General features: G+C 43.5%; 1 protein-coding gene across 1 annotated transcript in view; it reads right to left on the reverse strand.

Moving 5' to 3' along the window:
- The window catches only part of LOC143220022 (uncharacterized), a 54707-nt gene that overhangs the window by 11471 nt on the left and 17926 nt on the right, over positions 1-25310 (reverse strand). The window lies entirely within an intron of this gene.

A 25310-nucleotide genomic window follows, 5' to 3' on the forward strand; every position in this document is an offset into this window, starting at 1 on the left:
AAAATATTTTTCATCAAATTTTTTATACTGACAATTGTAGAAAAGTGAATGCTGATCAACTTTTGTTGGAAACATTCTTTTGTCAGATCATTAAAAATATTTGAAAAATTGTGTTAACAATGCTCTCAATGGTTCGGAATCACGCTGGTTGTGGCCAAAATTAAAAATATGTTCATATTTAATCAAAATGCATTTAGTGTGCCTAATACATATAGCTAAAAATATCACAAATAATAATATTATACTGAATATTATGATTCTAGTTCTATGTTGTCTAAAAGTGAAGAATATGTGTGTATAATGTTGCCGAATATCTCGTGCGTCTAGTTCGTAAAATCTTTCTGTATAAAAAATATAAAAATATTATTTGTAATAATATAGAAAAATGTTCTATACATAACTTACACGGTATAGAGGGGGCATATTGTGACACAAACATTTTCTGCGTGGGTGGAAGCATAGAGGAGATTTGAAGGTCACCTTGACTTTTTTAAATAGAATGTTCTTTTTTTTATACAATAGATCGATAGAGTATCAAATTCTAATAATATCTCGTTAACTATTAGATTTAAGACGTATGGAGGTCAATACATTTTTAATCAGAATTCGATAGTCTATCGATTCGCGATACAGAAAGTAGGTGTTTCCGTTTAAAAAAAATCAAGGTGACCTTGAAATGTCCTCTATGCCTCCACCCACGCAGAAAATGTTTGTGTCACAATATGCCCCTCTCTCTACCGTGCAAATTTTGTTTATAACATTTTTCTATATTATTACAAATAACGGAGATATTCAAGGTGGACGTGGACATAGTTATTGCCCTACCCTGTATAAGTTAGGATATAAGTTTCGTATATAACATTTTTTCATATTCTTACAAATAAGGATAATATTCAAAGTGGATGTAGTTATTGCCCCACCCTGTATATGAATTAAAAAATACTAAAAACTGGATTACATGTATGCTTGAGAAGTACACCTCCTAACACATATAAAACCACCATTAAAATCCGTTTTCTGATATTCCAAATTTATATGGAACACAAATTGATATGGAATATGTATACATACAGCAGGCGTGGGCAATTTTGCCTCAATTGAGGCAAAACTGTCGCCACCGTAGCGCCCACTGTCCCCTACCAGCATCCGTCGTTACTACGTAGGAAGGACTCGTTTCGCTTGTCGCAAGCAGTGCGCGGGCCTCGTGCATCAGAACCACGAGGAGCGCCACCGAAAGGAAGCTTGGTGGGGGAAGCAGGCGTTTGAGGGGCTCCACCCGTGCCCACGCCTGACATACAGGGTGTTTACCTACAGGACGAAGAATAAAAAAATTGCGATTTCGGCCTCGTTATTAAGTTATTAACAGTTAAAAATCTGCCCAAAAAGCGGCAACTTTTCAACAGCGGTGCACGTTGCGTACGTCACACAGGTGCGCGACAGTCTCGTATCAAGTGACAAACGCATGCATACCTTGGTTCTCATTTGGGGCCCTAGCGAGTTGAAAATGTTTAAAAAATCGTTGGACGACATTGAACCTACCTACTCGTTAAAATCCACAAGGACATTTCTAATATCCGCCCTATAGAATTTTCGAGTAGAAGGGGTCAATGCCCTTTCGCTTTTAAATTCTTCTCACACATATCCACAAATCCTTATCCTGCACTATAATTGTTTATAACACCGTACTTAATATACTGGAATAAACGCTCTAGCACTATTTACAATATCATACACACGCACTACGAGTTTACAGAGAGTACAAGTTTACTGACAGGAATGAGGAGAATGTAAAGAACTGGTATAATCCTTTAATGTTGAAACACTGCACTCTTTGAACTTGATTTACGTCGCGAGACTCGCTCATAGACGGAACGAATATCTTTGAGGTCATGCGATTTCTGCGAACGGAAATCTTCGACGCGTGCGAGAAGAATCGTCCATACGAGCTAGCATCCGTATGCACACTAATTCAAGACAGCTGATGTGGTCAATACACATACATGAGATATTTCGCGGTCACAGACAGAATGAGAAAGAATCACGAAATTCGTGAAAACAGGATAGACAATGTATTGGTATAGCAACGCGCGATGTTTGGGCGGTAGTTTGCTGTAGATCTTCATTTGTTTTATCGATCTGGCATCGACCTCATCAGCTGTCTTGAATCAGTGTGCACACGGATGCTAGCTTGTACGGACGATTCTTCTTGCACGCGTCGAAGATTTCCGTTCGCAGATATCACACACGACCTCAGGATGTCCATTCCAGTGGCGCACCCAGGATTTATTCTTGGGGGGGGGGGGGGGCGAGTTGAACGGACAAAATTTTGTGGCCTGGTGCAATAATTGCCAATGTACAGTTAGCGCGAATTAGACAATGAATGACCTTTTTTTTTCTTTTAGACAAAATATCCCCTGACGGTACCCAGGGCTGTTCCACGAGTTTACTTTTAAAAGCTAAACATGTTTTATATACAGTGAGCCGGATTGGTATTCGGGCGCTCCGGGGGGACGTTGACTTATTCAGTTTTTGTGCCGTGCGATTTGGGCTTTTTTGGGGGGCTGGAGCGATGGGTTTGCTGCGGGATGTGTGAGGAAGATTTGGTGGGGATTGCAATTGATCGGAATTGTACAATTCACAACTTTTTTGTGTGGGCCTGTATTGAAAATTTGAAAAACACGTTTTGTGGATCTGTGTCAAATAAAAGTATTCCGAAGGTTTCGACAGAATCGGTCGGCGTTGCAATGAGCTACAAACGTTCAAAGATGGTAAAAATTGCATTCCCACATCAACCGATTTCGATGAGACTTTCGCAGTGCATGTAATCGACACAGATCTACTAGTTTTCTGGGTTTTCAATATGGGCCCACATAGAGAATTTCATCGATTGCAATTTTTGAAGGGGTTTCTTTCCACATCCTGTAGTGGACTAGTTGCTCTGGCTTCCCGGAGGGGTTAGAATCATGTAGTGCAATATTTGGGGGGTTGCCGTCTTTTTTGGGGCGTCCGAGTGTAGGTCCGGTTCACTGTGTGTGTTACGGTAAATGTGGTAAATTGGTGATTATGTATAATAACCGGTTATTATGCATGGTCACCGGATTGATCGCGTTTGCCGTAACATATGTACTTCATCAATACTGACATTGAAACATTTTGTATCAGCCCACAAGAAGATTTTTAATGCACATTAAATAAAATCCATTAAGATGATTATAGAAATTTATTTACAGAATAAAATCTAGTTTTTTTTTCTTTTTACACAGCTCTTCAATTACTTCGGTTACAGTTATATTAATGCCTCTGTGTATGTATAACAAAGCCAACCCATTTAGTCGTGGTTGTGTCATTGTGGATCTTAAATATGTTTTCAAAATTCTTAATGTAGAAAATGATCTTTCACTGACGCACGTCGTCACCGGAAGCGTTGCTAATATTTTTAATAAATTATAAATATTAGGATATATATATATATATATATATCATTTTATCACATTTCGTAATCGCATCAATGGCATTTGTGCATGGATCTGTTCCAACCGCTTTTCCAAATTTTGCACGCCACAATTTGAATTCCGCGTTTAGAATTGCTGGATTTGTTGAAATTAAATCACGGGCATAAAATTCACACAACTGACGAAAATCATCCATTAGATTTGCTGTTGGAGCGTCTTTTCCATTTGGTAAAAGAATAAAAAAATGTTTTAACGTATTGCGGTGTCGAGTGAAACGTTCATGAAGTTGATTCAATATTTGGTCAATGAATGGAATGAAAATATTTCTCCTAAAATACTCCTCTACAGAATCAGCTGGGACATTAGACCTTAATGTTTGTTTTGATGCAATTCTTGGTTTTTTAATGTCAATATTAAAATTATTAGCTTCTATGCAGGCTTCATCAAAAATATCTTTAAAAGGAGAATCTGGTTTTTCACGAACGATTCTTAATTGAGCCACAACATCATCAACAAAGTTTAGGGCAATTAATAGATCATTATCAGACTTTTGCTGGATTTTAGAAAGTGGTAAAGTGTACGCAAATATATTTTGCAAGCTAAATAAAGATATTATAAATCCAAATTCACACAACGAATTAATCAATAGTTTTGCATTAGAGGACGAGTCTCTGTCTTCCCAAGAACTGATTGTTTCAAGACTATGAATCACTGCATCATATAATTCCACCATGGTCATGATGGCTTCATGACGTACCACCCACCTAGTGGGACAAACTTGACGTAGTTTCTGTCTCTTAGTATCCGGTACATGTTTATCAATATTGTCGATAAGAATTTTTTGTCTCTTAGGGGTATTGAAGAAATTGTGTACTTTTTCAATTATACCAATGCCATTTCTTATATCAATCACAGATACAGCATTTCCAATTGCCAAATTCAAACTATGTGATGCACAATGAACATATAAAGCTTGTGGATATATGTATAGCTGATATATGAGCGTGAACACCATTAAACTTTCCGCTCATTGATGCGGCACCGTCGCGTCGTAACCTTGCCCACGTAAATAAGATAAATCGATACCATAGTTATTTAAACATTCTAATGTTGTCTGAGATAAGTTTTTTCCTGTAGTACTTGTTACAGGAACAAATTGTAGGAATTGTTCACAAAGCTTGCTATCATTTTCTTCGTCTATGTACCTGACACTAGGGTGGTCCTTATTTTTTGACCAACGAATTTTTTTCACGACGCCCCCCAGAATGGTTCTCTTTGGTGAGAAAAAAATTTGTGCAAAATTTAAGATCGATCGGATAAAAGGATCACGTGGCGCATTTAAATTGAAAATTTTGAAAATTTTGAAATTCATCGTAACTATAAAGTATTATATATCGTTGGATTTGTAATTTTTTTCTAAATAAGAATATGGAAAAATTATATGACCTTAATTTTTAAAAAAATAACGATGACCTTGAAATTTCGAAAATTTGATTTTTAAAAAAAAATGTTTTTATGCCATTATATTTACCATATTGAACAATGCAACTTTTTCCTCTGACATTTTTTCGTAGAACCACAAATAACAGATATTTAAACATATCCATTTATTACCTATGACCCAATATAATTTATTACGTTACCTCCAGATGTACCCCGTGGACCTTAAGTCCACTTTTTTACAATTTTACCTATCTTGAAATTCATAAGCGCACACCCGGGAAACAGATGTAAACCCTCGTTAAAAATTTTATAACAACCCGTACTTAAACTCCCACTCCTATTCCTACTCCTATCCTTACAAGTTTTTCCACCAATTACTTTCAACTCCATCAACCAATCATCACGCTTTTTCAAACAAACGACATCCACACCGAAGTAAGATTTAGATGTATCAGAGAACCACCGATTAGATCTGTCTGAGCTAACGAACTGTAATCATCAGTATCGAGTAAGCGAACATACAACCTCAAGTGTTGTCTTTGATCAACTATCACCTCAACTTACAAAATCGGACTCGTGATCATCGTCGTTCAATCCAGATTTGGCAGACGCGAGACGTTACAGTAGTCATACAGGAAGACTACTCAATTTCTATATAAATTGAGAAGCCCAATGGAAAGTAGAAGTCGCGAAAAACTGTTCTTATTAGAACATGATGAAAATCAGATAATTGACGCTAAGTTGCCATCGAAACGACAAGTTTTAGGAGTGCTATTTTATAATTTGCGGAAAGTGAAATTGAACCTTCGGTCTAGTGCACACCTTGTTGTTAAAGAAGTGGAGGTGTTGTGGGAAAAGGCCAAAATTCCAGTTCAGTTAAACAGTCGCTGCGTCGAGAAATTGGAGTCATTATACCACAAGTGGAAGGTCTTACAAAAGAGTTGTAAACGACGATCCCAGATACAAGATCAACAGGAACAAGAGTTTCTTGATCAATTAGTGATCTTTTAGTAGCGGCGATTATTATAAAAAATTTGTCATTTTACCAACTAATGTGGCCGATCACATGCAAGAGGACATTTCAGGTTTTATATCAGACGAAAGCCGAAAATTTTTTAGTAGATTTAATATATTGACAGAATTTTTAAAAAAAGATCCAGTAGTTTGGCAAGATGAAGATTCTTACAAACTAGGTTTAGATATAGTTAAGGCTTTACCTGTGGTCAATGATTCGGCAGAAAGAGCCGTTAAGCTAATACAGGATTACATACAATCAAATTTTAGCTCGCAATGAGGAAGAAAAGCAGTTGGTACTGCAAATGGTAAAAGATTACCGCCAGCAATATCCTGACGCAACGAAAACAACAATAGCGAAAAACATGTAAATCGAACGTCGAGGGTCCGCAGCACAGGCGAACCACACAGCTACCTCCCTCTCAGGGAAACCCAGAGGGGTAGCGTCATAAAATACGCTGGCAGCGCGGGTCCTTACAGCCACTTCGGGTCTGAGGACCCGTTCTTCCAGTGACTTGTCAAGTTTGGATTCTCTCTCTAGATTTTGTATTGTTTGTCTGTTCATTTAATAAAATGCATTCTTGGCGAGCGGCTTCACCATTGATCGGCGTATTATTTGGTGACCCGCTCTGTCCTTGCCATCTTAAAAGCGGATAGTCTTACATTAGAATATAAGAAATAGTTCCTTATCACTATTCTGTAGAATATATTCAAAATATTCATTCACATGTATAGTACAATAGTACAATACAAAATGACATATCTCTGTTATTTGTGGTTATACGAAAAAATGTCAGAGGAAAAAGTTGCACTGTTCAATATGGTAAATATAATGGCACAAAAAAAATTTTTTTTAAAAATTAAATTTTCGAAATTTCAAGGTCATCGTTATTTTTTTTTTAATTAAGGTCATATAATTTTTCCATATTCTTATTTAAAAAAAAATTACAAATCCAACGATATATAATACTTTATAGTTACGATGAATTTCAAAATTTTCAAAATTTTCAATTTAAATGCGCCACGTGATCCTTTTTTTCGATCGATTTCAAACTTTGCCCAAATTTTTTTCTCACCAAAGAGAACCATTCTGGGGGGCGTCGTGCTTTGTATCTCGATAAAAATTTTTCGCCAAGTATAGCTTAGGTCCACCCTAACCTGACACACAAGGAAAGTTGCTCAGTGGTAGAAATGTCACAAGTTTCATCGGTAAGAAGTGAAAAACATTTCGCCGAATTAATTTTTTTTACCAAATGGTTCAAAATGACTTCATTACAAGCATTTATGATTTGATTTTGCATGTTCCAGCTAATGTAGGTAGCGTTTTTAGCAGCATGTTTAAAATGTTCAGTGAGGTTCTCATCGCCCGCATCGACTCTCATTCTTAGCACAGTTCGAAAATTGCCTTCCTTAGCGATTGGTTCCTGTTCAAATGAAATTTCTCCATAATCGCGATGTCCTCTCAAAGGTATATTTTGCCGACCACATAAAATTATTGTTTTTATAATCGGTTCCAATCGTTTCCGGTTAACTGCAGCTTGTGATATCCTGCTTGCATCAATTTGTCGATCAACTGAAAGAGATTTTCCATCTCTAATATTTTGTAGTTTTTCGTAAGTCATAACAGCTTCTATGTAATATTTTGTGTTTTGATGCTTATTAAATTTATCAACGGTTTTCTTCCAGTTGTTATATCCTTGTGTAACAAATTGTCCAGGTAATTCTGATTTCGATTTTCCGACATTAGCAGGTGCAAAAAAAAAAAACACAATATTTGCAGTACGCACTGTTTTCAATTTGTGAGTACGAAATCCATGTGTATTTTTCAAACCATGCGAATTGAAAAAATAAATTAAAATTAATTGAAAATTAAATTTAGGTTCCGGATTCCACAACTTTCTTATGGTATTCAAATTGTCATCAGAATTATAAATATCTCTTTTTTTAATAATGCGATATCGTAAGAACTATGATTAATAAACGATGCAGTTTCTTCAAGGTAATTATATTGTTTTTTCTGATCTGCGGCTGGGGAAACCGAATCTAAATTGGCAGTAATAATATTATCAACATCGATGTTGCTATTAATATTTGAGTCGTCCATCTTAGGTTTCTTGTTAAAATAATTTAACAAAATACCTTGTCTGCGTTTTTCAGCCATAATTAAGGTATAAAATCTAAAAATGATATCGAATCTTTTACAAAAACTTTAAAATGTTATTGAAGAATTTACTTACAGTGAAGGCTACTCCTCAGAGATGAAAAACTAAGTATCAAGTTGGTTGAAGATACGCTTTTTAATAAAGTCAATGCACAAAATAACACACATTAACCGGACAATTTAAAAATGCATATGATGCATCGCATGCAACGTGTAACTTAGGTGACTCTGTGATCATTGCCTATGAATGAAAAAACTGCCGATACTTGGGCACTATTGTTTTTAAACAGAAGACACTCGGCCGCGACGCGGCGCGGCGGCGCGGTAGGAGCACCAATACTGACGCGTACACGGCCGCAGACGCACAACAATAGGCAGAATTCAGTGTTCTAGTATCGGCAGTTTTTGCAAATATCTTGGAACCCAAGCGAGTGCATGCCTTATATGTAAAGGGTAAAGTTGTTCAGAATGTTGAGTTTTACACATAAAATATCCAAAAATCATCGAAATCGTAGAGGAAGCAGCTATTCTACAGTTTGACCAATTTTACAGTGTCATTATTCTTGGGGGGGACTTGGCCCCCTGGCCCCCCCTGGGTGCTCCACTGGTCCGTTCCGTCTGTGAGCGAGTCTCGCGACGTAAATCAAGTTCAATAAAGTGCAGTGTTTCAACATTAAAGGATTACCAGTTCTTTACATTCTCCTCATTCCCCTCACAGTAAACTTGTACTCTCTGTAAACTCGTAGTGCGTGTGTACGAGTATGATATTGTAAATAGTGCTAGAACGTTTATTCCAGTATATTAAGTACGGTGTTATATGAACAATTATAGTGCAGGATAAGGATTTGTGGATATGTGTGAGAAGAATTTAAAAGTGAAAGGGCATTTACCCCTTCTACTCGATAATTCCATAGGGCGGATATTAGAAATGCCCTTGTGGATTTTAACGAGTAGGTAGGTTCAATGTCGTCCAACGATTTTTTAAACATTTTCACCTCGCTGGGGCCCCAAATTAGAACCAAGGTATGCATGCGTTTGTCACTTGATACGAGACTGTCGCGCGCCTGTGTGACGTACGCAACGTGCACCGCTGTTGAAAAGTTGCCGCTTTTTTGGCAGATTTTAAATTTTAAATAACTAAATAACGAAGCCGACATCGCAATTTTTTTATTCTTCATTTTCGACTTATATTATCGTCGAGAACCACCCCTTAAATTTTCTCCCACCTGTAGGTAAATACAAATAGATATACAGGGTGTCCCAAAATTCGTGAAAATCCCGAGAGGGGGTGGTTCCTGAAACCATTTCAAGCGACATTTTCCTTTGCAAAAATGTTATCCGCAGCTTTGTTTAGGAGTTATTAACGAAAAACACGGACCAATCAGAGCGCGACCTAGACGCGAGTTGTCACAACAGGCCAGAATGGCTCGGTAGCTGTTCACGCCTATTTTACCATTATTTCAAAACTTAAAGACCACATTAAATAGGTCGTTAAATTCGTCTTGGCGTCAGCTATAATGTTATTAAATAAAAAATATATAGTTATAAATAAATATTGAAGGTGACCACAATTTATTTATAAAAAGAAATTATTCAAATTTTTTGTATTGAGATTTGTAGAAGACTGAGTACTGATTACTTTTTGTAGGAAACATTTTTTTGTCACACTACCGGAAATGTCTGAAAACTCGTGTGAATAATAAATAATAATTGGAAACTGGCTATTCAGGCATTCATACAAGAGTAATCCATAATTTTTGAATGAATGAAGTTTATTACATTTAATGAAATAACAAAAATGTGTTATTACTGTCTTATATTTAAAGAATTACAAAAATTCAAACAAAATTAAGTATTATATTTTACAAAGTCATTGACTATATTCAGTTGATCATACGGATTTTCCGTTTATAACTCTATTTATCTATGAATAAACAAAAATCTATACTATAATTCCTCTTAACAAAGGTAAAATACAGGTCTTCAATATGCAAAAACTGCTGTGTTGCTATACTATGATGCTGTTACTATAGTCTCTCAAATACAAATGATTCAACTAAGCTAGCAAGAAGTTCGAATGTTTATCAATGGCCGTATAATCAAAAAAATTCATAAGTTAGGTCTGGGTTAGGTCTTTATACTCCTAAGAGCCGCTGAATGGTCGTCATGCGTCTCGTGCAACGCGACTCGCCGCGGAATTGCGTGTCACGCGACGCTTTAAACCATCATAATTTCCGAACTGGGACCAGCTGGGACGAGAACTTTACAGGATCTTTTAGAGGAGATGTTGCTGAAAATGTTCTATTGCTGAGAGTTGACAAGAAGATCCCTGGCAGGAATGCGGTGACGTAGGCAAGAATGCGCGCCCGATTGGTTGGCTTGGAGGGGGGGGGGGGCGCCTAGGCTCACACGCAGTTTCGACTGGAGCGTCCTATTGGCCGACGCAGTCATCCCCACTACTCGATTCGCGTGACGAAGAGAGGGAATCAGACGTACCCTAGGGTACTCAGTGAGGGTACTCAACGGCGTAGGCACAAAATTCAGAATACTGCTGAAAAACTGTCATGACGTCAAACTTTCTTATTTTCCTATTCTTATTATAAAACGTTCAAATCAGTATTGACATTAACAGTCTACAGCACATATTAATAATCGTATATATATTGTAATCCTATCTTTAATTAACACCATAAATTAAAATCTTTCTATTATATTTATGTATTTTTCTATTGTATAAAATAGTTTTTGAGAGAGAGAGCGGGAGAGAATTTTGGTAAGTTTATTCCAGAATTCATAATTCCATCATCCAATGTGCGTGAGCGGCGAAACCGCTCTCTCTCTCTCTCCCTCTCTCCCTCTCTCTCTCCCTCTCTCCCTCTCTCTCTCCCCCTCTCTCTCCCCCTCTCTCCCTCTCTCTCTCCCTCTCTCTCCCTCTCTCTCCCTCTCTCCCTCTCTCTCCCTCTCTCTCCCTCTCTCTCCCTCTCCCCCTCTCTCCCCCTCTCTCTCTCTCTCATGTAAAAAGCTAAAAAAAAGTATAAAAAAAGTTACTACGACGGGACTCGAACCCGAGCCCACGGCATAGCAGTTCAGCTCGCTGCCGCTACGCCACACCATTACTTATTATCAGTAAAAGAGTGAACTATGTAAACTGACATGTGGAAATTACTGAATAGTTGCCCCTATAATGGGGTATATTCGTAATCAGGGGAACGAGATCTGTAACTCGGTAAAGTCTCAACTAAATCTGTGACGCGAAGGCTTTGCATTCTCCTTGTGTAAATTGTCACTTTTCATGACTGCAATAGGATCCTCGTATTCACGGCATTGAATATTGGCTGTAAGCAGGGCTTGAAACGGGCCCGGAAATAACTGTTTGAAACTGTTTCATTTCGGGCTTGATCGAAACAGTTATGAAGGACCGATATTCTGAATAACTGTTATAAAGGCCCGAGATTTTGGTTGATATCGGTTTCGATTACGGTCCTTCGTACATAGATATCGGTCCTAGCATAACGGTCTAAGACCGATATTTTTTCGGTCCTATATCGGTCTTCATATCGGTTCTAATACTTTGTTGCTCGGCCGATGCTTTAGGCACAGCGACTTCTAAGGGTCGGCCGATGCTTTGTAATCGGTGGCAAAGAGACCGGCACCTTATTGTCGATTGCCGACGCGACTGTTGACTCCACGTCATCGGTGACGCTTTTGCGGGGATACCAATCAGAATGATCTCTGGTAAAACAAAACACATCCTCTTGGTCACAAGACTCACCACTCTGCAAGCGAAAACCTAGAGCCTAGAGAGAAGCTCAGCAACTTTCGAAGTTCCTGATCTTATTGTCGCTTCATTAGGATTATTTACCATTTCCAATCTTAATTTACTTCTAAACATTACTAGACTGCAAGAAATTTCACTTTTGCCGCACGTGGTTTTTTTTTTAAATTCAAAAGACTACGTACGTCATGTGGTTGGGCGTACCCTATATGCTTTGGGGTTGAGCCTTTCGAAAATTTCGTTATTTTTTCTCGAGATACAGCCATTTTTTATTTAAGACTAGCTCGGCTAACCATCCCCACCACTTCCGTTACGCATTTTCGTATCGCGAATTCCGTGACGCGAATTAGGCCTACACCCTGCCAAATGAAGTTTCACTTCAAAAATAGTCAATAATGTATACATTTATTGTTATAATAAAACAACTTTGAATTATGACCAAAATATAACCGTTTTTAATGTTGGTAGTTATTTTCGGACCCGTTTCAAGCCCTGATTGCTATAACTTGAAACTTAGAACTTAGAACTCATATGAGGACCGATATAGGACCGAAAAAATAACGGTCCTAGACCGTTATGCTACGACCGATATCCATGTACGAGGGACCGTAATCGAAACCGATATCAACCAAAATTTCGGGCCTTCATAACAGTTATTGAGAATATCGGTCCTTCATAACTGTTTCAAGGACCGAAACCGATATCATAACTGTTTTCAAGCCCTGGGCTGTAAGTCGTGAAACATCGTAGCCCTCCGTAAATACGGGAATCCTGCTACTATGCGTCGTGTGACATAGCAGCTGAAAAGGCGTGGTCACGCGGCGAGTACGGGACCGTCAGAGGTGGGGGTAGGCGGCGAGTACGGACCGTCAGAGGTGGGGGTAGGCGGCGCTAGCTGGAGACCCCTCTTGCCTCTGTGCCCCCCCGGGGATCTTCTTGTCAGCTCTCAGCAATACTTTGTTAGAGCCCTTACATCCGCTTACATTTTAACTTATCCCTTGTCAAAGGTGAAAAACTTTGACGATTTTCCTTAGTTGGCTAAGCATTTTTTAAAATAATAAATTATTGCGCCGGAGCAAAAATAGTAACTTCAACAGCGCCACTCGAGGTGAACTACGAAGACAGAGAGCAGATTTGTTTCTCGCAGGAAAGACACTGATAGAGAATATGAAACAGCTTGATTTTTTCGATCACGCGGGTAAGCTGCATTTCGCGAAGAAGCAATATTTTTTGATGCTCTTTGTGTTGAAATATTCTCTGCATTATTGCGGGGTCCCGTACAGAGCCCTTTTTTGCAATTTGGCTCTTGGAACTTTGTAAACAACAAAAGTGTACGTTTTTATTGAAGAACTTTTTTTCTGTACACTTTTTCGAAAAAAGAGCTCGGCATGCTAATCCCCAATAATACAGAGAGTATTTCAACGCAAAGAGCATTTGGAAAAAGTGTACAGAAAAAAAGTTCTTCAATAAAAACGTACACTTTTGTTGTTTACAAAGTTCCAAGAGCCAAATTGCAAAAAAGGGCTCTGTACGGGACCCCGCAATAATGCAGAGAATATTTCAACACAAAGAGCATCAAAAAATATTGCTTCTTCGCGAAATGCGGCTTCCCCGCGTGATCGAAAAAATCAAGCTGTTCCATATATTCTCTGTCAGTGTCTTTCCTGCGAGAAACATATCTGCTTCTCTGTCTTCGTAGTTCACCTCGAGTGGCGCTGTTGACAGAGACAGAGAAGCAGATATGTTTCTCGCAGGAAAGACACTGACAGAGAATATATGGAACAGCTTGATTTTTTCGATCACGCGGGGAAGCCGCATTTCGCGAAGAAGCAATATTTTTTGATGCTCTTTGTGTTGAAATATTCTCTGCATTATTGCGGGGTCCCGTACAGAGCCCTTTTTTGCAATTTGGCTCTTGGAACTTTGTAAACAACAAAAGTGTACGTTTTTATTGAAGAACTTTTTTTCTGTACACTTTTTCCAAATGCTCTTTGCGTTGAAATACTCTCTGTATTATTGGGGATTAGCATGCCGAGCTCTTTTTTCAAAAAAGTGTACAGAAAAAAAGTTCTTCAATAAAAACGTACACTTTTGTTGTTTATAAAGTTCCAAGAGCCAAATTGCAAAAAAGGGCTCTGTACGGGACCCCGTAAGAATGCAGAGAATATACAGAATACACAGAGTACAGAATATACAGAATATACAGAGAATACAACACAAAGAGCATAAAAAAATATTGCTTCTTCGCGAAATGCGGCTTACCCGCGTGATCGAAAAAATCAAGCTGTTTCATATTCTCCGTCAGTGTCTTTCCTGCGAGAAACAAATCTGCTCTCTGTCTTCGTAGTTCACCTCGAGTGGCGCTGTTGAAGTTACTAGTTTTGGTCCGGCGCAGCCTTAACGTTTAGTTCCTGGGGCGTTCTCAATATAGATATACATTATTCATAAAAAAAATTTGGGCACTTAATCTTCAGTAGGTTTTCCAGGACATCGTTATGAAGAAACGGAATTTTTTCGGTGATAAATCGTATCTAAAACAGTTTGATCTTTGAACGCTTATTGTAACAAGAGTTCTTAATAACTTTAATTAATATTATCGTTTTCGAATGTAATAGACATTTAAGAATCACTGTGCATTGGTTAAAAATCGATAGGAGGACTTTCATTTTTTAGCTCATGAACAGCTAGCGCGTCGATCTTGCCCACTGCGGCGCGCCAACTCTCTATTGGCCGACTGTGGCAACTCGCGTCTAGGTCGCGCTCTGATTGGTCCGTGTTTTTCGCTAATAACTCCTAAACAAAGCCGCGGATAACATTTTTGCAAAGGAAAATGTCGCTTGAAATGGTCTCAGGAACCACCCCCTTTCGGGATTTTCACGAATTTTGGGACACCCTGTATAAATAGTATATATATAAATAGATATATGTATATTGTGACGTTGCAAGCGTGCGACGTCACTTCGCCGTTTGAACTCGGTCAAACAACCGAATTACGTGTGGACCGGACCGACCTTTTTCGGTTACGTAAGCCACCCGCAGGCCATAAGAGCACTCCGAGAGGAAAATCTTCCGATTTCGTGCACCGTACTAATGCCATCTGTTGTGCGTACGGAGTACGACGTTTCAGGCAATTATCGACCCTAAAGAAAGCGTACGAGTCCGAAAAGGTGCCGAAGGATCAAATACCGAATAAAAGGATGGCCAACGAACAAATCCGGCGCCGGAAGCAGCAAAACAAGTCACCACACACGGGCGAACAAACCCGGAGGCGCCGTCGTGGGACGAAGAGATCCTATAGCGAACAACAGCATGCCCGAGTCCCGCCGCCGTCTCATCCCGCTCAACTAGGATCTCAGCGTGGGTGGTGTGTCGAATTGGCTGCCGAGGATTATGCGAACCGCTCGCCGAGGGCGAGCGGGAATTCAAAGGTCGCGGTAAATTAAGTGGTCGCGTAAAGTCTGGGGCCCTAGGACTTTTTCGTAGTTGCGATCCTGCGACAACCTAGTTGCGTTGCGTACGGCACCTATCGGAAAATTCGGCAATACGCTCGGAGTGGGGGGAACCAGGATCGATGCGTTCCGTCGATGCGGATCGAGGAACCACTGTCGCACAGAGGCTCATCGAGTATAGTCGCGTTTCGCTTCAAATAATCTCGTCCTTGCAACTACCGAATACCGCTTAGTTTCGCGTCGCGGGTGGCTTTTCCGGATCCAGCTCGGAATTTCGGTCGAGGGGCAACCTTTAGCGAGGCCTACGACGTCCATCGGTAGCGGCTAGCGTAAATATCGTCAACGGTAAGCCGATTCTGTGATTCCTCGATTCGTTAATCGTGGTGGCTCGTGTTATTCGCGCGAGGACGACACGTGTTCGTCTCGTCCTCGGAGATTTCGTAAGAGCCGAGGCGCAGGGCGCCTCGAGCCTTCGCTCGCGTCCTCCTCAAGGACGCTGTGAGCCTTCGCGACAAGAGTTCCCTTAATTTCGTAAATCGGAAGTCTTCCTCGGGAGTTGTGTCGGAATCGAATAAGTCTCGAATAGTCTTCGGTTCGGATAGTCGGCGACGGTAGAAGCGTAGGCGGAATTACGCGTGAACCGCGGCGGTCTACGCGCCTCGAATCCCGCGTACGGCCGTGGATTATCCATCGCACGTCGGCAATTTCGCTTCGTCTCGGACTCTCGCGACAGTCGTAGGAATTGCGCCGTTCATCCGCGCCTCGCGGAATCTTGTATCGACGAACAAATCGAATATTGTAACGTAGCATCGTACGTCCGCGATAGAATCACGATAGACTAACGCGCTCAGCGAACGATCATCTTCCGCTAAAGTGTACAAGGAGCGCGGGCTCCCGGTTCGCGGCCTCGTGGCCGCTCACCTGTATCTTTTACTTTCGTGACCATTAAAGATTAAGAGCCAATTCCGTTTGTTGATTCTTCACCTGCGAGATCCGTCCTGCCGTGAGGGCTGTCCCCGTTATCTCCTGCGCTCGAATCATCTGGCCGTTCGCGTCATTATTTCAGACCGCGTTTCGTGGAGGCTTGACTCTCGGACTCGGCTTCCCCGAGTTCGAGGTCACCATCGTGTTTCGCGTGGTATTTTCTAAATACCTGGCGCCCGAACTATCGTCGCGTTGTTCGTTCAAGCCTCCACCGAGTTCCGCCTTTGCACCGAGAGGACCGTGTCCGCACGGCCGCGCACGGCCCGGTCTCAGAGCCTATAAAATCTCGGGGTTGACCGTTTTTCGTCGGCCATAAAACCGTTCGAAAAAGGGACAACGTCGCAAATTGGCGCCCGAACAGGGACCTCTCTCTCGCAAGGGTTTTTCCCGACAACGGAGAGAGGCACAGGAAAATAACGGGTGACTCTCGCAGGTAGCGTACGGTACTACCTGATCGTGGTAAATTACGGGAATCCCGAGGTCGTATTCTCGTAGAATCGTGAAATCGCGAACGTTCGAAAGAGACTGTTCGATCCGACCCAGTGAGACACGAGAAACACACTCAATTCGAAAGCGAAAAATTTTGATTTCGATTCGTTGCGAGTCTGGCGAGGAAGATTCCGAAGAGCCAGCACGAAATATTCTGTGTACAAAATTGACGAGCAATTTTATTGCCATGATTTACTGATTTTCGTGTAATAATTGTGAAATTGTAATAAATTGTATTACGGGAGTGTACGTCTTACGGTGCTGGGCCAGAATTTCGTAGCCTAGAATTTCGTCGTACACGTCTTTGTTCGTGAACAGAATATTTACGCGATCGGTTAAATTCTTTTTTTTCTCTTCGCGACCTTGTTGAAGCAAGAACGCTTCAAGGTAATAGGAACAAGAGGCGTACTGTGTGGCAACGGTTTCAAATTCGAGAGTCAGGGTTATCGAGAACAAAGAGACTTTCGAGAGACAATTTCGAGCCGCGTGGCGACAGAGCGTAACAAGAGATCTCGTACGGGGAGATAGAGCGTCCGGACGCGGAAAGTAAACAACGCGAGCGACCGAAGGCCTTGGCGACGAAGGACCGCGCGCTAGCTATCGTAGGGAAAATAAACATCCGAATTTCGTACCGAATATATCGGGTGACTCGAAAATGGACAGAGACTATCGCTCCGCTTACAGCGATAGCGATTATGATCCGGGAGAAGGGACGTCTCGCGATCCTCCCTCGCACGGTCCATTCATACAGGAAGAGACCGTAAACGAAACGAAAGCTAGCGATAATACGAGACTTCGGCCACCACGCCCGTCCCCACGTCAATACGGATCGCGTAAAGTACCGGAGATTCGAGGAGGAAGGACAGACGATAGTTCCGAATCATCAGACGATGAGCGAGATAAATCCTCAGCAGCATTCGACACCATTAGAAAGTGGCGTTTGAATTTTGCCGGGAGAGCGGACGAGGACGCGGAAACGTTTCTCTCCACTCTAGAGGATTTGAGATCGAGTTCGAAAATCGAGGACGAAGACCTCCTCGACTGTCTACCAATTTGTTTTTCGGGAAACGCGGCCTTCTGGTATAAGACTCGCGGAAGATTAACCTCGTGGGCCGAATTCGTCTCCGAGTGGCGACAAAATTTTTTCGATCCCGATTATCAGGAATTATTAGAACACGATTTACGAGTACGGAAACAGGGCGAAGAAGAACCGGTACGAGATTATCTTGCTTGCATGGAAATTATGATGAGCCGATTAGATAAACCGTGGTCGGAGGAAAAATGCGTAAAGAGAATAATCTGGAACGCGAGGGAAAAGCTTCGAAATGTATTAGGGATCGATAACATCAAAACGATGAAAGAGGTAGAAAAGAAACTACGCGAAGCGGAAAGCAACGTGTCGCCCGGTAGAGCAGATAATTATCGATCGCAGCAGATCGCCAATAAAATTTATGCCTATCAACCGCCGAAGGATAGTAATCAGTCGAAGGAATCTGGTCGCGGTAGGTTTTATCGAAATCCGCGTTACGAATCGGTAAACGCCACCGCCGAGACCGAATGTAAGGGAGGTTGCCGAGGACGGAATCCCCGGTTCCGCGAACAGTCCCGTCCGGTAATACGACACGCGTGCCAGACAGAAAATCCGAGTAGGCGCGGGAACTCCCGAAATCAGCCGAATAGCAAACGCGTCGAATACGAAACCATCTGCGCTATCTGCTCCTCGGAATTCAAACCGAGAAGCAACGAGCTTTGTTGGAATTGCACTAAACCTGGTCATCGATCCAGGAATTGCAAGGAAAAACCGCGTATTCATTGCTATCGCTGCGGAGAACCGGACGTAACAACTCGCGACTGTCGTAAATGCGATCGGAAGTCGGAAAACTACCGACGGAACCGCTCGTAGGGGTCGGAACGGTTTCCCAAATGATAATCTCGGCCCGAATTTCGGAAACTAACGCGGAGAACGATTCCAAGTCTCGACCGTCTTTATTAATTATCGACGCGCAAATCGGCACGTACAGGGCACGAGCGTTAATAGATTCCGGATCATCCATTTCGTTTGCTAATCGAGCGTTAATACAAGCTGTCGGAAATCACGCGAAGTTAACAATCTCGGAGAGACCTTGCTACTTTCTGTTAGCAACAGGGGCCGTAGATAGAGCTTCGGAACAGGCCGAATTAGATATAACAATACGGAACGAAACTCGAAAAATTTTCGTCCGCGTTCTCGATAACCTTGTGAATCCATTGTTGCTAGGGATTGACGTAATAGCGCAATTCGGTATCGTTGTCGAATACCACCGGGGAAGCTGGTACTTCGCGTCGCGACCGAGAATCGAATTCCCTTTCGGTTCAATTTCGAACGAGCAACTTTGCTGCGGCCTGCAAATATTATCGGGCGGCGAAAAAGAACAATTATGCGAATTCTTGGAAAAGGAACTCAGTGACTTTGCCAAAGTACCGGGATTAACCACTTTGACTACTCACAGAATTGATGTGGGAGAGAATAGGCCTATTAAACAAAGGTACTATCCTGTCTCACCTATGGTACAGGAAGCGATTTACAAGGAGGTAGATTCGTTACTGGCCAACGATATTATTGAACCATCTGAAAGTGAATGGTCCAGTCCGGTAGTAATGGTGAAAAAACCCAACGGCAAATACCGATTTTGTTTAGATTTTCGCAAAGTCAATGCGGTTTCCAAGAAGGACGCGTACCCGCTACCGATAATGACGAGCATTCTCGATAAATTACGCGCCGCGCGCTACATTTCCACTCTCGATCTGAGCCAGGCTTATTTCCAAATACCACTAGAGAAAGACAGCCGTGAGATTACCGCGTTTACAGTCCCCGGAAAAGGGCTATTTCAATTTAAGCGAATGCCGTACGGACTCACAGGAGCACCGGCAACATTTCAGAAACTGTTAGATCGATTGATCGGTCCAGAAATGGAGCCACATGTTTTTGCGTATCTGGACGATATAATTATCGCAACAACAACTTTCGAAAAGCACCTCGAGTGGCTGCGTCGGGTATTAAATAAAATAAAATCAGCTGGATTAATTATAAATCCCGAAAAATGCGAGTTCTGCAGGGAAGAAGTTCGGTACCTGGGATTTGTAGTGAGTCGCGAAGGGTTAAAAGTTGACGCGGATAAAATTGAACCCGTCTTGTCTTTCCCAGCTCCAAAGAATTTAAAACAGTTACGACGATTTCTCGGAATGGCTTCGTGGTATCGAAGATTTATTCCGGATTTCGCGACTGTAGCGGAGCCCTTAAATATCTTACTACGGAAAGGCAAGACGTGGAAATGGGAGGACGGACAACAAACCGCCTTCGAAAAATTAAGATCGTTAGTGGCAACCGCGCCAACTCTCGCTTGTCCACATTTTGACATCCCATTCGTCCTGCAGACCGACGCAAGCACGGTAGGGCTCGGTGCAGTACTGGTTCAAGAAATCGAGGGGGAGGAAAGGGTAGTCGCGTTCGCGAGCCGCTCGTTGAATTCCGCCGAACGAAAGTACTCCGCGACGGAATTAGAGTGTCTCGCTATCGTGTGGGCCGTGGAAAAATTTCGAGCATACCTCGAAGGGTATCACTTTACGATCATTACGGATCATAGTAGTTTGCGTTGGTTACGGCAATTGAAAAACCCTTCGGGAAGGCTCGCGCGGTGGGCATTACAACTGCTAGAGTATGATTTCGACATTACATATCGACAAGGAGCGTTAAATCACGTACCAGACGCACTTTCGCGAATGTTCGAAGGAACAGAAGGAGAAGGGGAACAGATTCCGATAGTAGCCGCGACACAGTTAGACTGGCATGACGAGAGATTCAAAGTAGTAGAATCGAATCCGGAAAAATACCCCGACTGGTCAATTCGCGAGGGTAGGCTATATCACCGTCGTACCGACCCATTGATTTCGGAAATTCTTGGGGGAGATTTAAATGAGTGGAAACTCGTAGTCCCGTTAGCCGAAAGAACCGAGATACTAAGAGAGGCACACGACGAAGTGCAAGCGGCGCACCTAGGGGTAGAGAAAACATATCATCGCATCGCGACCAAGTATTATTGGCCGGGGATGTTTCGAACCGCCGTGGAATACGTGCGACGCTGCCCTACGTGCCAAGCTACGAAGGTGGAACAATCCCTCCCCTCCGGGCTCATGGGAAGGCGTCGCATCGCAGCACCATGGATGGTCGTAGCCACTGATATAATGGGCCCGCTTCCACCCAGTCGTGCTGGATTCTCGTATCTATTAGTAATGCAAGATTTATTCACGAAATGGGTTGAATGTTGCCCCCTCCGTAGAGCCACGGGACCGAAAATTTCCGAAGTATTAGAAGATCAAATATTTTCGCGATGGGGAACCCCCGACGTATTACTAACAGACAACGGTACCGAATTTGTCAATAAGGCCATTCACGAATTGGCAGAAGATTACGGGATAACAATCGCGACAACTCCGCCGTACCATCCCCAAGCAAATCCCGTCGAACGGGTTAATAGGATATTGAAAACAATGATCGTCGCGTATATCGGAAAAGACCATCGCGATTGGGATGCGAATATCTCGAAATTTCGATTCGCATACAATACCGCACACCACACAGTACTGCAAACATCGCCAGCGTTCCTAAACTTCGGACGAGAGCCGAGACCTGCAAAATGTTGTCGAGCGGAACAGGAACCGCCGGTAGATCTTGAAGTATCGTTCACAGGAGAATGGAGGAATCGCATGACTCACCTCGCGACCCTACGACATTGGGTAACCGAAAATCTGGATAGGGCGTACGAAACGCAATCGCGGTATTACAATCTACGGCATAGGGACACGCGTTTTGAGGTAGGGGACTTAGTGCTGCGACGAAATCGCGTATTGTCATCCGCAGCGCAGAACATAGCTGCGAAATTATGTCCGAAATACGCCGGACCGTTGCGAATTGCGAAAAAACTTTCGACGGTAGTTTACGGCCTGACCACAATGGAAGGCAAAGACGTAGGAAAAGCACACGTGTCAGACCTTAAGACGTACACCCCGCCGGATAAGAGCGAGGAAGAACAACTCGATACGACAACGGAATCAATTACAGATGCAGAATCTCGAGGTGAATCCGGAGGTGCGGGAGCAGTACCGCCAAATCGACTCCGACCTCGAGTCACTCGAGAAAACTCTCGAAGGTCTCGAGTTGGCACTCCGTCCGCCGACCAAGACCAACGAGGAAGTCCCGATCGACGACTTATTGGGACCCTTGGTCGAAGAGGAGAGTAACTTGACGTTACTGCTTACTCCCGAGCCGGTCTCAGTGGAGAAGGGGACCATGACGGAGGAACCACGCGATGAACCAGAAGAGGAGGCCTTAATAGTCCGGCCGGAGCTGGACAGTTGCTACCAGGCGGTAGCCAAGGACTTCGGCAAGGCCATCCAGCACTTGAGGGCCGTGAGAGAATACTTCCGCCAGCCTCCAAAAACGGAACCGAAGTGCCCCGTTTGTGAGGCCAGACGAGCAGCCCCGTACGGGCTAATGGCAACAGCCCCGAGGAGAGAGGAATTGCCAATCTCGGCACCCGCACCGTCGGCACGGCCACCGACACCGAATACACCCCAGCAAGCGACCGCGGAGGTACCGGAGTACCATAAACCCCGCCGCCAACTCCCGAACTGGAAGCAGTTCGAGGCCAGGATCGAGGGGACGAGCACCAGCAGGGCCAAAGACCCGGACGCTTGCTGGAATTGCGGTGAATATGGCCACGTCCGCAGCCAGTGTAAGAAGGAAGCGGAGGAGCACTGTTACAAATGCGGCCAGCCCGGCAAGTCGGTGCGCACGTGTCCGACGTGCGGGCCTGCTTGGCGGAAAATGAATGAAGAATACCGCGCGAAGATCGGGGCCCCAAAAAGGGAATATTACGAAGTATAAAAGCGTGAGGAGCAATACCGACTCCCGAAACAACTTCGGTCACCCAAAGAGTTTGCCAAAGAGTTACGTTAAAAATCGAATCAAAATCGTTTTGTTTAGTATAGATTTCAGTTCCATACGGACCCGATCCACTGATTATAAATCCGCAGCAGCGGAAAGTTGACAGTCCCGACCGTTAGGCGGGAATAAATAAAACTTTATATTTTCGTATGTAACAGGTAGTAACATTCATTGCGAGTTTGCGAACCTTCTCCCTCCGTTTTTGGTGTTGTGAACAGGTCTCGTCCGAAGTAGAAGGAAAAAGCATGAAGAAGATAGCGGTAATCGAAGGGTAAGAATTGGGTATGTGTTTGTCCACTGGTGGAGGCTCTACTGTAAAGGTTGACTTCCGAAGGGAATGCTCTTATTTGGCGAGCCATAGGTCACAGAGTCGACAAGCCACGGGGCAGTCCGGTCCATTTTTAAGGGGGGGGGGGAGTTGTGACGTTGCAAGCGTGCGACGTCACTTCGCCGTTTGAACTCGGTCAAACAGCCGAATTACGTGTGGACCGGACCGACCTTTTTCGGTTACGTAAGCCACCCGCAGGCCATAAGAGCACTCCGAGAGGAAAATCTTCCGATTTCGTGCACCGTACTAATGCCATCTGTTGTGCGTACGGAGTACGACGTTTCAGGCAATTATCGACCCTAAAGAAAGCGTACGAGTCCGAAAAGGTGCCGAAGGATCAAATACCGAATAAAAGGATGGCCAACGAACAAATCCGGCGCCGGAAGCAGCAAAACAAGTCACCACACACGGGCGAACAAACCCGGAGGCGCCGTCGTGGGACGAAGAGATCCTATAGCGAACAACAGCATGCCCGAGTCCCGCCGCCGTCTCATCCCGCTCAACTAGGATCTCAGCGTGGGTGGTGTGTCGAATTGGCTGCCGAGGATTATGCGAACCGCTCGCCGAGGGCGAGCGGGAATTCAAAGGTCGCGGTAAATTAAGTGGTCGCGTAAAGTCTGGGGCCCTAGGACTTTTTCGTAGTTGCGATCCTGCGACAACCTAGTTGCGTTGCGTACGGCACCTATCGGAAAATTCGGCAATACGCTCGGAGTGGGGGGAACCAGGATCGATGCGTTCCGTCGATGCGGATCGAGGAACCACTGTCGCACAGAGGCTCATCGAGTATAGTCGCGTTTCGCTTCAAATAATCTCGTCCTTGCAACTACCGAATACCGCTTAGTTTCGCGTCGCGGGTGGCTTTTCCGGATCCAGCTCGGAATTTCGGTCGAGGGGCAACCTTTAGCGAGGCCTACGACGTCCATCGGTAGCGGCTAGCGTAAATATCGTCAACGGTAAGCCGATTCTGTGATTCCTCGATTCGTTAATCGTGGTGGCTCGTGTTATTCGCGCGAGGACGACACGTGTTCGTCTCGTCCTCGGAGATTTCGTAAGAGCCGAGGCGCAGGGCGCCTCGAGCCTTCGCTCGCGTCCTCCTCAAGGACGCTGTGAGCCTTCGCGACAAGAGTTCCCTTAATTTCGTAAATCGGAAGTCTTCCTCGGGAGTTGTGTCGGAATCGAATAAGTCTCGAATAGTCTTCGGTTCGGATAGTCGGCGACGGTAGAAGCGTAGGCGGAATTACGCGTGAACCGCGGCGGTCTACGCGCCTCGAATCCCGCGTACGGCCGTGGATTATCCATCGCACGTCGGCAATTTCGCTTCGTCTCGGACTCTCGCGACAGTCGTAGGAATTGCGCCGTTCATCCGCGCCTCGCGGAATCTTGTATCGACGAACAAATCGAATATTGTAACGTAGCATCGTACGTCCGCGATAGAATCACGATAGACTAACGCGCTCAGCGAACGATCATCTTCCGCTAAAGTGTACAAGGAGCGCGGGCTCCCGGTTCGCGGCCTCGTGGCCGCTCACCTGTATCTTTTACTTTCGTGACCATTAAAGATTAAGAGCCAATTCCGTTTGTTGATTCTTCACCTGCGAGATCCGTCCTGCCGTGAGGGCTGTCCCCGTTATCTCCTGCGCTCGAATCATCTGGCCGTTCGCGTCATTATTTCAGACCGCGTTTCGTGGAGGCTTGACTCTCGGACTCGGCTTCCCCGAGTTCGAGGTCACCATCGTGTTTCGCGTGGTATTTTCTAAATACCTGGCGCCCGAACTATCGTCGCGTTGTTCGTTCAAGCCTCCACCGAGTTCCGCCTTTGCACCGAGAGGACCGTGTCCGCACGGCCGCGCACGGCCCGGTCTCAGAGCCTATAAAATCTCGGGGTTGACCGTTTTTCGTCGGCCATAAAACCGTTTGAAAAAGGGACAACGTCGCAATATATACAAATAGATATGGAACACGCTAAATTTTACTTTGAATTTTATGATTTTGTTTGTAGAACGCTGTATCTGATCACAAAATCATATAAAATGAATAATATTTTGGACTTGGGAGTTTTAATCGGTTGTCAGTTTCTAGAGAAAAAATTGTTTTAATACATTAAACTTGAAAAATTGAGCTTCGGCCAGAAAAAACTGGCTCCTGGTCCACTGTGCATGGTAACAATGGATGCTGGTGGGGGACATTGGGCGCTATGGTGGGGACGGTTATTGTCTCAATCTAGCAAAAAAT

The sequence above is a fragment of the Lasioglossum baleicum genome, unplaced genomic scaffold, assembly GCF_051020765.1.
Source record: "Lasioglossum baleicum unplaced genomic scaffold, iyLasBale1 scaffold0142, whole genome shotgun sequence".
Taxonomy (NCBI): domain Eukaryota; kingdom Metazoa; phylum Arthropoda; class Insecta; order Hymenoptera; family Halictidae; genus Lasioglossum; species Lasioglossum baleicum.